Genomic DNA, 12228 nt, shown 5'->3' with positions numbered 1-12228 from the left:
AACTGTGGACTGGCTGTCACTGGAAGGAATAGTCAAAGATGATCTTTATTTTGGTATTTTTCTATTTCACTAGATTTTTTTTCTAAGCATAAAGCTTCGTAAACTGCTTCTACATGCAGAGCAAAGGGCACCTGCAATCTCACGTTTCAAAAAGAAAACTCCTCAGTTTGCACTTGGGTCCCTATGTATAGACCTGACCTCCTGTGTATGCACAGAGCTGGAGCCAGTTCCTGTGAGGTGGGTGGACGATGCAGGGGGTGAGCTCAGCAAACTGGCCCCCATGCGCAGGATGGCTATAGACAGCACTGAAACACAGTAGTGAGCGAAAGCAGTAATCCAATCCCCCTCCATTTCTCAGCTCCGTGATTCAGGCAGCTTGTGTGTTCTGAACACAGCTTCTAAACTGGCACATACATTTCCAGGAGGCCGCAACACACAGCCATTTGTTTTGTGCTCACAGGAGTTCTTCCTCCCACAGTTCTAGAGGCGAGCGTTCTGAGGCTCAGATGTCGTCCAGGACATACATACACACACACACACACACACACACACACACACACACACATATATATACACACACACACACACACATATATATATATATATATATATATATATATATATATATATATATATGTGCTTCTTCTGAGCTTCTAACCCAGTGGTTTCTCAATCCACCTAATGCTGTGGCCCTTTAATACAGTTCCTCATGTTGTGGTCGCCCCCAACCACAAAAAATATTTTGTTGCTACTTCATAACTGTGATTTTGCTATTATGATTTGTAACATTAATATCTGCATTTTCCCATGGTCTTGGGCAACCCCTGTGAAAAGGCCATTCGACTCCCAAAGGTTGAGACCCACAGGTTGGGAAACTGCTCTAGAAGCTCCTGGAAATTCTTAGCATTCCCCTCTTACAGCTGAAACACGTCCATCCCTACCTCTGCATCTCTAGATCCAAATCTTTTTCATGTCCTTTTTCTAATCCAATATGACCATATATGGCTTGTTTCTTCCTCCTCATTCTTCCTCTTCTTCCTCTTCCCTCCTCCTCCCCCCCCTCCTCCTCCTCCTTCTTCTTCTCCTTCTTCTTCTTCTTCTTCATCCTTGAGTCTCATGTAGCCTAGCGTGGCCTCAAACTAGCTATACAGACAAGGATGACCTTTGAACTTTTGCTCCTCCGGTCTCCACCTCCTGAGCATTGGGATTACAGGTACATAACACCATGTTGAGTTTATGTGGTGCAGGGGAGAGAGCCTAGTGCCTTGTGTATGCTGGAACATTAAGCTATAACTTAGTGACATCCCCAATTCAGATCTCATCTGAATTTGATTACACCTTCAAAGTTTATTTCCAAATAAGTTAACATTCACAGGTAAAAAAGGTCTTGAAAATCTGTTTTGGCGAAGTAATCCAGTCAATCCAGTCTACTTCCAGTAGGAACTGACCTGCACCCATTTTTTATTGCTTTAGCAGGCCATTTTAAAATTAAGCTGATTAAAGTAACGTTGCATTTACTAACAATTCCATGTTCCACAGTTATGGCTGGGCTCAGCCGGGAGGTTCTGCTGTTTTCTCCTGGGGTAAGTAAGGCTGTGTTTCTTGGTGGCTGTCCTGAATATAAAAGGACCAAGATGTCCTTATTCTTATATTTAACTCTCCGTACTTGCTCTAGTCACTCACGTGACTGGGATGGCGCCCATCTGCTACCACACAGCCCCTCAGGTTCACCTGGTAGACCAGATGAGGTTCATCTGGTCTGCAGCTTGAAAGAGGATAGAAGCAAAAGCTGTCGTGCTGACGTGTTTTCATGGTTCATTCAAGCTGAGGCAAGTTCAAATTCAAAAGATTTTCGACCCCTCTGTAGAAGTGACAGAGGCAGATTATAAAGGGGTGGGCTCGCACAGAGCAGAGGTGGAAGCCCTGAAGCCATCTTTGTAAATGACCTCCATAGATCCCCAGCTCTGGAAAGGGAAGGTGAACAGATCCAGGCCTTGCTCATCAGAACCCAGCATAGCGGCTGACCAGGATCCTGTGGGGAAACTGCTGTGAGTTATCATGGCGATGCAAAAGAAAGCAAGGCGCGACTCCCATTCCCTAGGCCCTTGTGGCCCCAATCACAGACTGAGCTAATCATTTCTAGGATCGTAATTCAACTGTAAAGCAGAGATGGCACAACTTTAAACCTACAGAATCAGCTCAGATTCATAGGCAATGCTCGCGGAGACACTTTGTTGACAAGAGCTGGTAGAGAAATGAGAGTGGAGTTACTCCTTGGCACAGTCCCCTTTCCCTCCCTCCCGTCCTGCCAGGCGAGCACTCGCCCCTTTCCCCAGTGACTGTTCAGGAGAGGTCTGGCAGCCCACGCTGCAGTGGGAGGAAAACCCTCAGGGAATACATCCATGTCATAGGAGGTGAAACTGTGTGACCCTGAGCCTGTTTCCTCATCTGTGAAATGTGGGCTCTTGGAGCTTTCGTAAGATCCAACAACGCTTTGCCAGTGCTGCAATCCTCTGTGAGGACCACACAGCCCCTGGCTCACTCATCCACGCATGCGTGCCCTCATGCAATGGTCAGCTCTGTCTGCTTAGAGCAACACACTCTTGCTCCTAGGACTTCTCCTCGCCTTCTTCGTCCTCTGCCAATCAGCTCCAGCCTGAGCTTTGAATGAGAACCTACATCTTCTTAATCGTCCTCTTCGCTGTGGATCTTAGGTTTCTCCCCTGAGGGGGGAGGGGAAATTTTACTATATTAAAACTTTATTTTAATTTTTATTGTTTAAAATTTCTTTTACTTTTTAAATTAGGTTTCTATGTGGTGGTGGAGGAGGATGCACATGTGAGAGCAGGTGCCCACAGAGGAAAGTGTTGGATTTAGAGTCCCCAGGGAGCAGCCTCAAGTGGATACTGAGAACTGGACTCTGGGTTACCCCTGAGTCATTTATCCTGCCTGAGTTTCCTTCCTTCCTTCCTTCCTTCCTTCCTTCCCTCCCTCCCTCCCTCCCTCCCTCCCTCCCTCCCTTCCCTCCCTCCCTCCCTCCCTTCCCTCCCTCCCTCCCTCCCTCCCTCCCTCCCTCCCTTCCTTCCTTCCTTCCTTCCTTCCCTCCCTCCCTCCCTTCTTCCTTCCTTCCTATCTTTTTTCTTCTTTCCTTCCTTTTTTTTTCTATCTTCCTTCCTCCCTTTCATTTTTTTTTTCCTCATTCCCCTAAAATGGGGACTGATCTCAGGGCCTCATACAAACACTCTACCACTGAACCACATCCCTAAGTTTTTTTCTTTTTTTCAGGAGACAGGGTTTCTCTGTGTAGCCTTGGCTGTCCTGGAACTCACTCTAGATGAGGCTGACCTCAAACTCACCGCCTTTTGCCTCCCGGAGTACTGGGATTACAGATGTGTACCACCACCGCCCATCCCTGAAATGTCTTAAAGTGAATGTGTAAAGAATAGGAGGTTTTAGAACCAGAAATCTCCAGATGGTTGTCCCTCCACACCACTCATCCTAAGGAGGAACCAGAACAGGAACGGAAGAGGCAAGTGAATGCTGGGGCTGAGTCCAGCCAGCTCCCAGAGCCCCAGCCAGCTCCCAGCTGTCAATGAAGATTTTTTTTTTCCAAAGAAACTTCCACTTAACATAAACTTGCAAGGAAAGGAATCTTCACTAAGACAGTTGGTTTGCTCAATGTTTATTAAGCAATTTAACCTGGCTTGCCCTGGAGACACAGCAGAGACACCCTGAAGACAGAACAGGCACGAAGTGTGAGGGGGCTGACGCCTGTTATACTTAGGTTCTGCACAGGCCTTGTGGAGGGGATGTCTGCCCTGAGCCTTAGGTCTATGGATGAGTCTCCCTGGAGGTGGTGAAGTTCAAAGGGAGAAGCCTCACAAGAGGCTGGAAATGTTTTGGTTTTATTTCCATTTATTTCCTTTTAAAACAAAAACAAAACAAAACAAAATTTAAAAAACCAGGATCTCATGTAACCCAATTCTCTACGTAGCTAAGGATGACCTTGAATTTCTGGTCTTCCTCCTCTGTCTCCCACATGCTGGGGCTACAGGAATGTGTCCCCATAGCCAGAGACTAGAACAGTTCAGAAAAGCCTGGCAGCTTGTGTAAGGGCACTGAAAATAGATAAACATGACTTTCTTGGAACTGAGGTGTTCCTATGAGCATGGGCTCAGGTAGAAAAGTGGCAGGGGTCATTTTATGTGCTGTTTTTTGTTTTGTTTTGTTTTGTTTTGTTTGTTTGTTTGTTTGTTTTTGTTTTTGTTTTTGGTTTGGCTTGGTATTTTGTCATTGTTTTGTCTTGTTTTCCATTTTATTTCCCCATATATTTTTTTTCTCCTGTCTTATGAGGGTGGCTCTTCACATGGGCTTTGGTGGAGGTCATGGGGCAGCAGCGAGAGTCTAAATTGTGTTGAGCTCAGTCCTCAGAGCTTCATGAAATGTATTCTGACTGCCTTGCTATGATTGGCACAGCTCACTGACACAGAGCTTGGGAAGCACATAAGCGTCAAAGACACTTGCTTTGGAAACATCCCTGATTGCAACAGCCTCCACAATGTTCTGAATGATGAACTTCTCAATGGCCTTGTCCTTGGGCACACAACGGTATCAGTTTGTACAACTTTGCTGCACAAGGCTGAGGCCTTTTTGACCTGGTCTATCTTTCTTTCTTTTTCCTTTTCTGTCTCTTTCTTTTTTTTCTCCTTTCTTTCTTTCTTTCTTTCTTTCTTTCTTTCTTTCTTTCTTTCTTTCTTTCTTTCTTTCTTTTCATCTTGCTAAAACCTGAAAAGTTTTGTGGGTTTTGTTTTTGTTTTACTTTATGTGGCTGGGTGTTCTGCCTACATGTGTGTCTGGACACCACATGTATGCCCGGTGCCTGAAGGGATCTTTGAATCCCTAGAACTGAAGTTACAGATGGTTGTGAGCTGCCATGGGCACGCTTCGGATTAAACTAGCAAGAGCAGCAAGTGCTCTTAACTGCTGAGCTATCTTTCCAGCCCACATGGTATTTGTTTGTTTTTGCTGTTCTGGTTCTCGTTGTTTTTCAGATTTATTTTATTTTTCATCACATGTTTATGTGTGTGGAGTGGAGTACCGGTAGGCATGTGCATATGTGAGTACAGGTTATTGGTGTGTCTAGAACAAGGCATTGGATGCTCTGGAGCTGAAGTTACAGGCAGTTGTGAACCCCTCAGTGTGGGTGCTTGGAACCAAACTCAGGTCCTCTGCAAGAGCAGCACATGCTCTTGGAGACATCTCTCTATCCCCCAGGCTTAGCCTCTTGGACCAGGTTTCCAAGCATGGCGGTAGGGGGCAATTGGAAGGAGATCTGCCTATATTCTCTGTGTCTTGAGACAGTCCCATGGGGGTACCAGAAGGTGATAATGGACCTCAGCCATGTGGATGAGCTCAGCTTCTTCAGAGACTCATGCCTAGGCCCTGTCATCTGGTCGATGGGGTTTGATGATAGGTATTGTACTCTCTGCTACCCTGAGATCCTAGAGCAGTTGGCTTAGCAACAAACATACCTGCTCAAAATCATAAAGGCCACAGCAGCTGAGCCCTTCAGGTTATGTGGGAAGGGGATGGAGAATTTAGAAGGATGGACTTCATGGAGGCCTTCTCAGCTGTCTACCTAGGAACAGAGGGGTGACTTTCGTGTAGGGGGCCAGAGACCTTCTTTTCCTAAGCAGTTCCTGAGTGAGAGACACCAGCGTAGGGGTTTATTGAATCAAGCAGAAAGACCCTTCATCTAAATCGGTCAAAAGGCTATGGTGCTTAGAAGGAGGTATAAGAGCAAGTGGGTAGCTCAATTCAAAGGAACTACCTGGACATATGTACTCAGAGTGTATTGTCAAAGAGCAAGGACATCACAGATGCCATCGTGAGGCACTGTGAACAGGTGAAGGGTCAAGGCAACTAGCCAGAAAGCTTGCAAAGGCTCAGCTCTCTCTTTCTGGACAAAGCCCTGTTTGCCAATCCAACCCACAGAACACCTTGTTCAGCTTCTGCAATACTAGGAGGTGTGATGCTCCAAAATGTTTGTCATCAGACGGTGATAGCCCTGAGGACAGGGCCTGGATTGTTCCTCTGGCAGCCCACATCCAGCCTAGGCCCAGCATGGGGCAGAGGCTGGCAGTAAAAGTTGCTAGTAAATAAAAAACCACTTCACAACTTCCCAGATTGCTAGCAGCTGATGTAAGCAGGGGAGTCCTGAAGACTAGAGTACAGAATTGCAGGAAATCGCCACAGGACGCAGCAAGCTCAGACCGGGAAAGCATGATCGGAGCCAAGCTCAGAGACAGAGGAGGGGCAGATTGAGTCAGGAGACCTGCTAGGGTATCAAGCTATCAGGCTAGAGCTGCAGCGGGGTGGTGGCCCTGGGTAGGAGGGACTCATGGGCAAGGGACTAAGGACAGACCGGGAAGCTAGGCCCTGTGCACCCACAGAGAAGCTCAATAGGGCCTGCGAAGATGGCTCAGTCAGTTTGATCCCAAAAACCCATGTTTAAAGATATGCAGACTCAAGCATGGAGGTACAGGCTTTTAATCCCAACACTCAGGAGTCAGAGGCAGGCAGGTCTCTATGAGGTTTGAGACCTGTCTAGTCTACATAGTAAGTTCCAGATGAGCCAGGGATACAGAGTGAGAGGGGAAGGAGAAGAGGAGGAGAAGAAAAGAAGGAGGAGGAAAAGGAAGAAAGTTGTGTTTGGTGGCAGATACTTGTGACCCTAGGGCTGAAGGAGTTGAGACAGGGTACCCCTGAGGGCTCACCCATCAGCCAGCCATGTCGTTGGCAAATGGCAAGCTCCAGGCCAGAGAAAACTCCAGCCTAAAAAAAAAACAAAAAAGAGGATGGTGTTTGAGGAGGCTGTTCTTTGGCCTCCACATACATTAATACCTGCCCCTACACACACACACACACACACACACACACACACACACACACATATGCACACGCAGAGCTTAATGGAAACAGAGCAGAGATCTGAGTTCTGGTCCAGCCATCTCTGGAATGTTCACTATGATCAGGCCTTGTCTCTAACTAAGCTCAGTAAAAGCTCAAGAACAGGGTGACTGGCCAAGATCCACACTTTGGAAGCCGAGGAGATGCTGGTAGAGCAGGTAGGCATTGCAATCAGGTGAGCAGGAGCAGGGTACTTGCGGCTTGTCAGAGTGTGGCCACCTGGGCTCTTTCGTCTGGGCGCTGGGTCGATAGTGGAGAGGCAATAGGAGCGGCAGGAGTGTAGGCAGGGTAGAGCTTGACTAGGATCAGAGTTCTTGTCGTGGACAAGGAAGTGCAGGGTGAACATCTGGGCAGTGAGAACCACTGGCAAACACTCAGGCACGTGAGGCAGAGGGAAAGAGTCAGAAGTATGGCTAGAAAGGAAACTGAGGCCCAGTTGAATGCTGCCCTGATTGTACATGGGACACCAGAGAAGGGCTACAGGTGGGGGGTGATGTCAGGCCCGCCATCCATGATTCCAAAGCCTGCCGTGCTATGCATTGTGGCCCTTCTTTGGCAGCAGACTGAGACTCTCGACAGTAAACTCCACGAAGGCTGCGGGGCATCCAAGAACAGGAGCGGCCAAGTAGCCTTGGTGGCCTCTTCACCCCTAGGCACATCCCTTCTCGCAGAGTCACGGTGGGGCAGTAACCAAGAGGATAATGAGACCCAGGCTTTTCCAGACCCAGAATCCCAAGTTGTAGAAGGATGCATGGCCAGCAAGCCTCTGACCTTTTCTAGAACGGAATTCTCTTTAGCAATCTATTGGGTTCTCAAGCAGCTGGATCTAGTCTCAGACCTGCTCCACCCTACCTAGTCCTCCCAACCCAGGCTTCCCGTTGGGCTGGTCCTGCCAAGGTAGAAGGCTCCAGGGCCACATTTTGGGCCGTTCCCTCCCCTCTACCTGCGTCAATGCCTCTTCCTGCCTTCCGCCCTAGCTTTAAGGAGGTGGCTCACCGTAGGCTTGGCTCCTCATCCACGACCTGAGACTCTCCATCCCCATCACCTGTCAGGAAGATTGGGTATGGCTGTGTTTCTGATCCAGGTTCAGTCCCCATCTCGACCACTACCTAGCTCAGCACCTGCCAGTGATGTTCAGGTTCCCAGGACCCACTTAAGCCCCTCTACACAGCTCCAGTTGGTGGAGGCTAAAACATGCACAAGGCAGGAGCCTAAGACTTCCTACCTTTCCCCCCCACGAGCAGACGCCTCTACTGCCCCTCACCTGCATCCTATGCAAAGACCAAGCCATGGTGTAAAACACTTCCTCTGAGCTCTTAGGGGGAAGATTTTTATGAAGGGGGAGGACTAGAGGGCAGGTAATACCACTTTCAGAAGGTTGCTACAGTGTAAAATCAGTTCCTCACCAGAGGAGGAAAGAAGGGTGACATCAGCAGTAGGACTAGGAGGGGCAAGAGAGCAGGGAAACACCTTCAAATATTTACTTCTTTTATTTAAAATGTTCTGTTTTTTAGTATCTTTCTTATTTTTAATGATGGGTAGGAGTGTGTGTGTGTGTGTGTGTGTGTGTGTGTGTGTGTGTGTGTGTGTGTCTGCAGGTAGGTATCATGTGAATGCAGGCGCCTGCAGAAGCCAGAGGCATTGGGTCCTCTGGAGTTATAGTTACAGAGAGGGTCGAGGGTCGTGAGCCACTTGGTATGGGTGAACTCAGGTCTTCCGGAAGACAAGTGCTCTTAACCTCTGAGTTGTGGGGCCGAGGTACTGTGGAACTTGGAGGAGCCGGTCCAGAGCAGGAGTGAGGTCAGTTGCATCCAACCCCAAAAATCTCATCTGGAGAGAGGTAGGAGAGAGCCTGCAAGTCCTGGTGGGCGGAGTCCTGTGGCCCCCACCTTTGCCCACACCACAGGAGGTCACGTAGTCCCTGCCGAGTTAAACTTCTCTCCTTATAAGGTCATGTCCAGCAAACACCTGGAATTCCTCTTCATGCAAATAAGGCATCCGAGCAGCTTAGCCCGGGCCAATGATGTACAGTCACCCAGAAAGCCTCTTACAACTCCCTAAAGGTTTAAATAGCCTTTGTTCCTCTCCCCCACCCCCCCATTAGAGGAGCTGCTCAACAAAGCCTGCCTCCTGAGAGTCATTCTTGTCATGCCCACCTGAGGTCTCCATCACCCCTGGCCATTTCCACCTCACTTTCCCTCTCAGGCCAGATTGCCAGCAATCACACCATTATGGGAGGCAGAGTGGAGTAGGAATGACACTGAGCCATCTTTTCGGGCCCCATAAAATGTTTTAAATATGGGTGTTTTGCCTGCACCACTTGCATGCCCCATCCCTATATAGGGGACAAGAGGACATTGGATCCCCTGGAACTGGAGCTACAGATGGTTGTGAGCCACCATGTGGGTCCTGGGAATCGAACCCAGGTCCTCTGCAAGACTGACAAGTGCTTTCAACTGCTGAGCCACCTCTTCGTTCCCAAGCATCATTTTTCAGGAGCTACCTGACTGTTGTGGGGCACAGAGGATAGCAACTCTTGACAGTGCTCCATGGGGCTAGAGGCAGATGATAAGACCCACAGCATGGGAGCAGGTGTGCCCAGCATACCTGCTCATACCTGCTCAAAAGCAGAGCTACTGAGGCTGGGTACCTGGGAGCAGCCAGAAGATCCCACAGCACAAGGACATCCAGTAGATGCGCTTCGTGAGGAAGGGGAGGGAGGACAGCAGATGGACCAGGCTGATCAAGAGACCCGCAGAATTTCTACACAGCTAGAGTGGATCCTGAGGAGAGGACAGTCAGGACTGGTGAACCCCAGGAAATGCATGCTGTTTGAAAGAGGGCTCTTTGGCCAAGTGGCCATTTGATAAAGGGGGGTGTGGCTTACCATTGTGGATTCTGCTCATGTCTCAGGATAATTTCCTTCTGAGCGCTCACTCCTGCTTTGGCCCCATGAGCCCTAGACCACCATAAAACTTACACACACAGTGTGTCCTGGATGCATATGGGTGTTTTTTCTTGCATGAATGTCTGTGTACCATGTGTGTGAAGTATCCAAGGAGGCCAGAAGAGGAGGACATCAGATGCCCTGGGACTGGAGTTACAGGCAGTTATGAGGCGTCATTTGTGCGCCAGGTCTTCTGCAAGAGCAACCAGCGCTCTTACCTGCTGAACCATCTCTTTAACCCCACGTGACCGGACCTTCAAGGCCACCAGAGTGATATCAGCTGTTAATCTGTCCTCCTGGCACAGAAGTGGCAAACCTGCGGACTTCACTTTCTTAACCATGTAAGGAACTTATTTCCCAAGCGAGTATCTGGGAGCTCAAACTGACCCAAGAATCTGACTGAAGTCACACATCAGACACAGAGGAGGTTCAAGCCTGCCCAATATCCAAACTCTGAGTAATGTAAATAGTTGATAATACGCTTGTCACACATATATTCAACAGATTCCCTGGGCATGTAAACTTGGGAAATGCTGATTTCGGCGAACTTGAGTGCACACTTTCTTTTCAGAGCGTGGAGAAGAAAACTTCTGGCCATGGAATGCTTCTGTCCCTGCTGGAGCTGCTGTCTCTAAGGAGAACACTCCAGGACCTCCTGACCTGTAAGGTCAGAGGTGGGGTAATGGAGGCTTTTTGCTGTTTATATCCTCCCCCAACTCCCACCTTATGCTTGAGTAGGGAGGGTGTTGATTTTCAAGAATCCTTGGATAAAGGATAGTAAGGGAGCCAAACACCCCTGACCCCCAGGCTTCATAAGAGACCCCTTCATTACATGCACAATGCCTGGGGCCTCCATCACCTATGGTGACATGTCTCCGGGACGCTGCCAGACGAAAACGCCTTTTCATGCATCAGGAGCACCCGCATGTTTGGGAAGGACTTCTGAAAGGGGTAACCTTATAGTTGGAGGCTGAGAGGAAAGAGCAGCAAAGAAGTGAGGCCCAAAGAAAGGAGCCACATTTAGAAGGAAGAGCACTGGCCTGGGAGAAGCCGGGAATGAAGCTGTTCTCGGTGGTAGGTGCCTTGGAAGTAGCAAGGAATCGGATTGGATCTACAGACATAAGAACTATGAGAGATGCATGAGGCAGAGGTTGTTTGATGCAGTCTAGGAGCAGGGGCTGGGATGTGACTCAGCTGGTAGAATGCTTGCCCTTCATGCACAAAAGGAGGCCTTGGGTTGGGTCCCCAGTACCACATAAGCAGAGAGTGGTGGTTCATGCCTATAATCCCGGCACTTGAGAAGTGGAAGAAAGAGGATCGGAAGTTCAAAGTCATTCTCTGTTACACAGCAAGTACAGAGACACACAGACACACACACACCCCCAATACACCTCCACCCTCACTTTCTGTCTCATTTCTTCTTTTTTTCTTCTTCTTCATCCTCTTCCTCCTCCTCTTCTTTGTCTTCTTTTTCTTTTGTTTTTTTGAGACATGGTTTCTCTGTGTAGCCTTGGCTGTTCTGGACTCACTCTGTGGATCAGGCTGGCCTCATTTCTTGTATGTAGCTATTCCACATCTTGCCCAACCTCCCCCATCTCCTCCCCTCCCCCAAAGCCTCCTTGGTCCAGTGTCTATGTCATCCTCTGGTTCCCTGCAGATGGCTGCTTTTCCTGAGAACCTTGTACCAAGCAATCCTCCACTGTATGAGGCACCTTTCTGGAACTTCAGCTGAAGCAGAATAGCTATTGTGGACAACAAGGAATGTCTGGTGGTTGAGAAAGTGTGAGCAGATGACCTCCCTACCTGAAGAGCACCATTGGCACTCTTTTCCTTGGCCCTTTCTGGCTCCTGAGATCAGCTTTCCTGAGCCCATCCATCACTTCCTGGGAAAGGAGGACACCCATAGGCCCCCAGGCACATTCTCCCCAGCTATGCTGGACACTGCCCCAACCCCCAGAGCAGATACCAAAAGAGGAAGGGTGAGTGGAGAGGGAGGGTGGAGAGGGAGGGTGGAGACAAAGGAAAGGGCCTGATCGAGGAAATCAGACCAGTGACCCCACTGCCTGCACCCCACACTTGGTCGGGCCAGGTGGCTGGGGTAACACGGATATCTCCTCTCCGGCGCTCTGCTTGAGTAACTCCTTTGATGTGTTTGTTCTCTGGCCTCAGAGAAGCGGCTTCTCCTTGGCAGCTCCTGATAGCCTCAAGTACAGCATTCCGAGGTCACCAGGCCCTCTCTGTCTACACAAATCCCTCTCTCCTTTGGCTTTCAGGAAGGACTGAGGCCCCAGAGCCTCATTAATCTGTTGTCA

This window comes from Meriones unguiculatus, chromosome 6 (assembly GCF_030254825.1).
Source record: "Meriones unguiculatus strain TT.TT164.6M chromosome 6, Bangor_MerUng_6.1, whole genome shotgun sequence".
NCBI classification, from domain to species: domain Eukaryota; kingdom Metazoa; phylum Chordata; class Mammalia; order Rodentia; family Muridae; genus Meriones; species Meriones unguiculatus.
Note: the sequence above shows the minus strand (reverse complement) of the source record.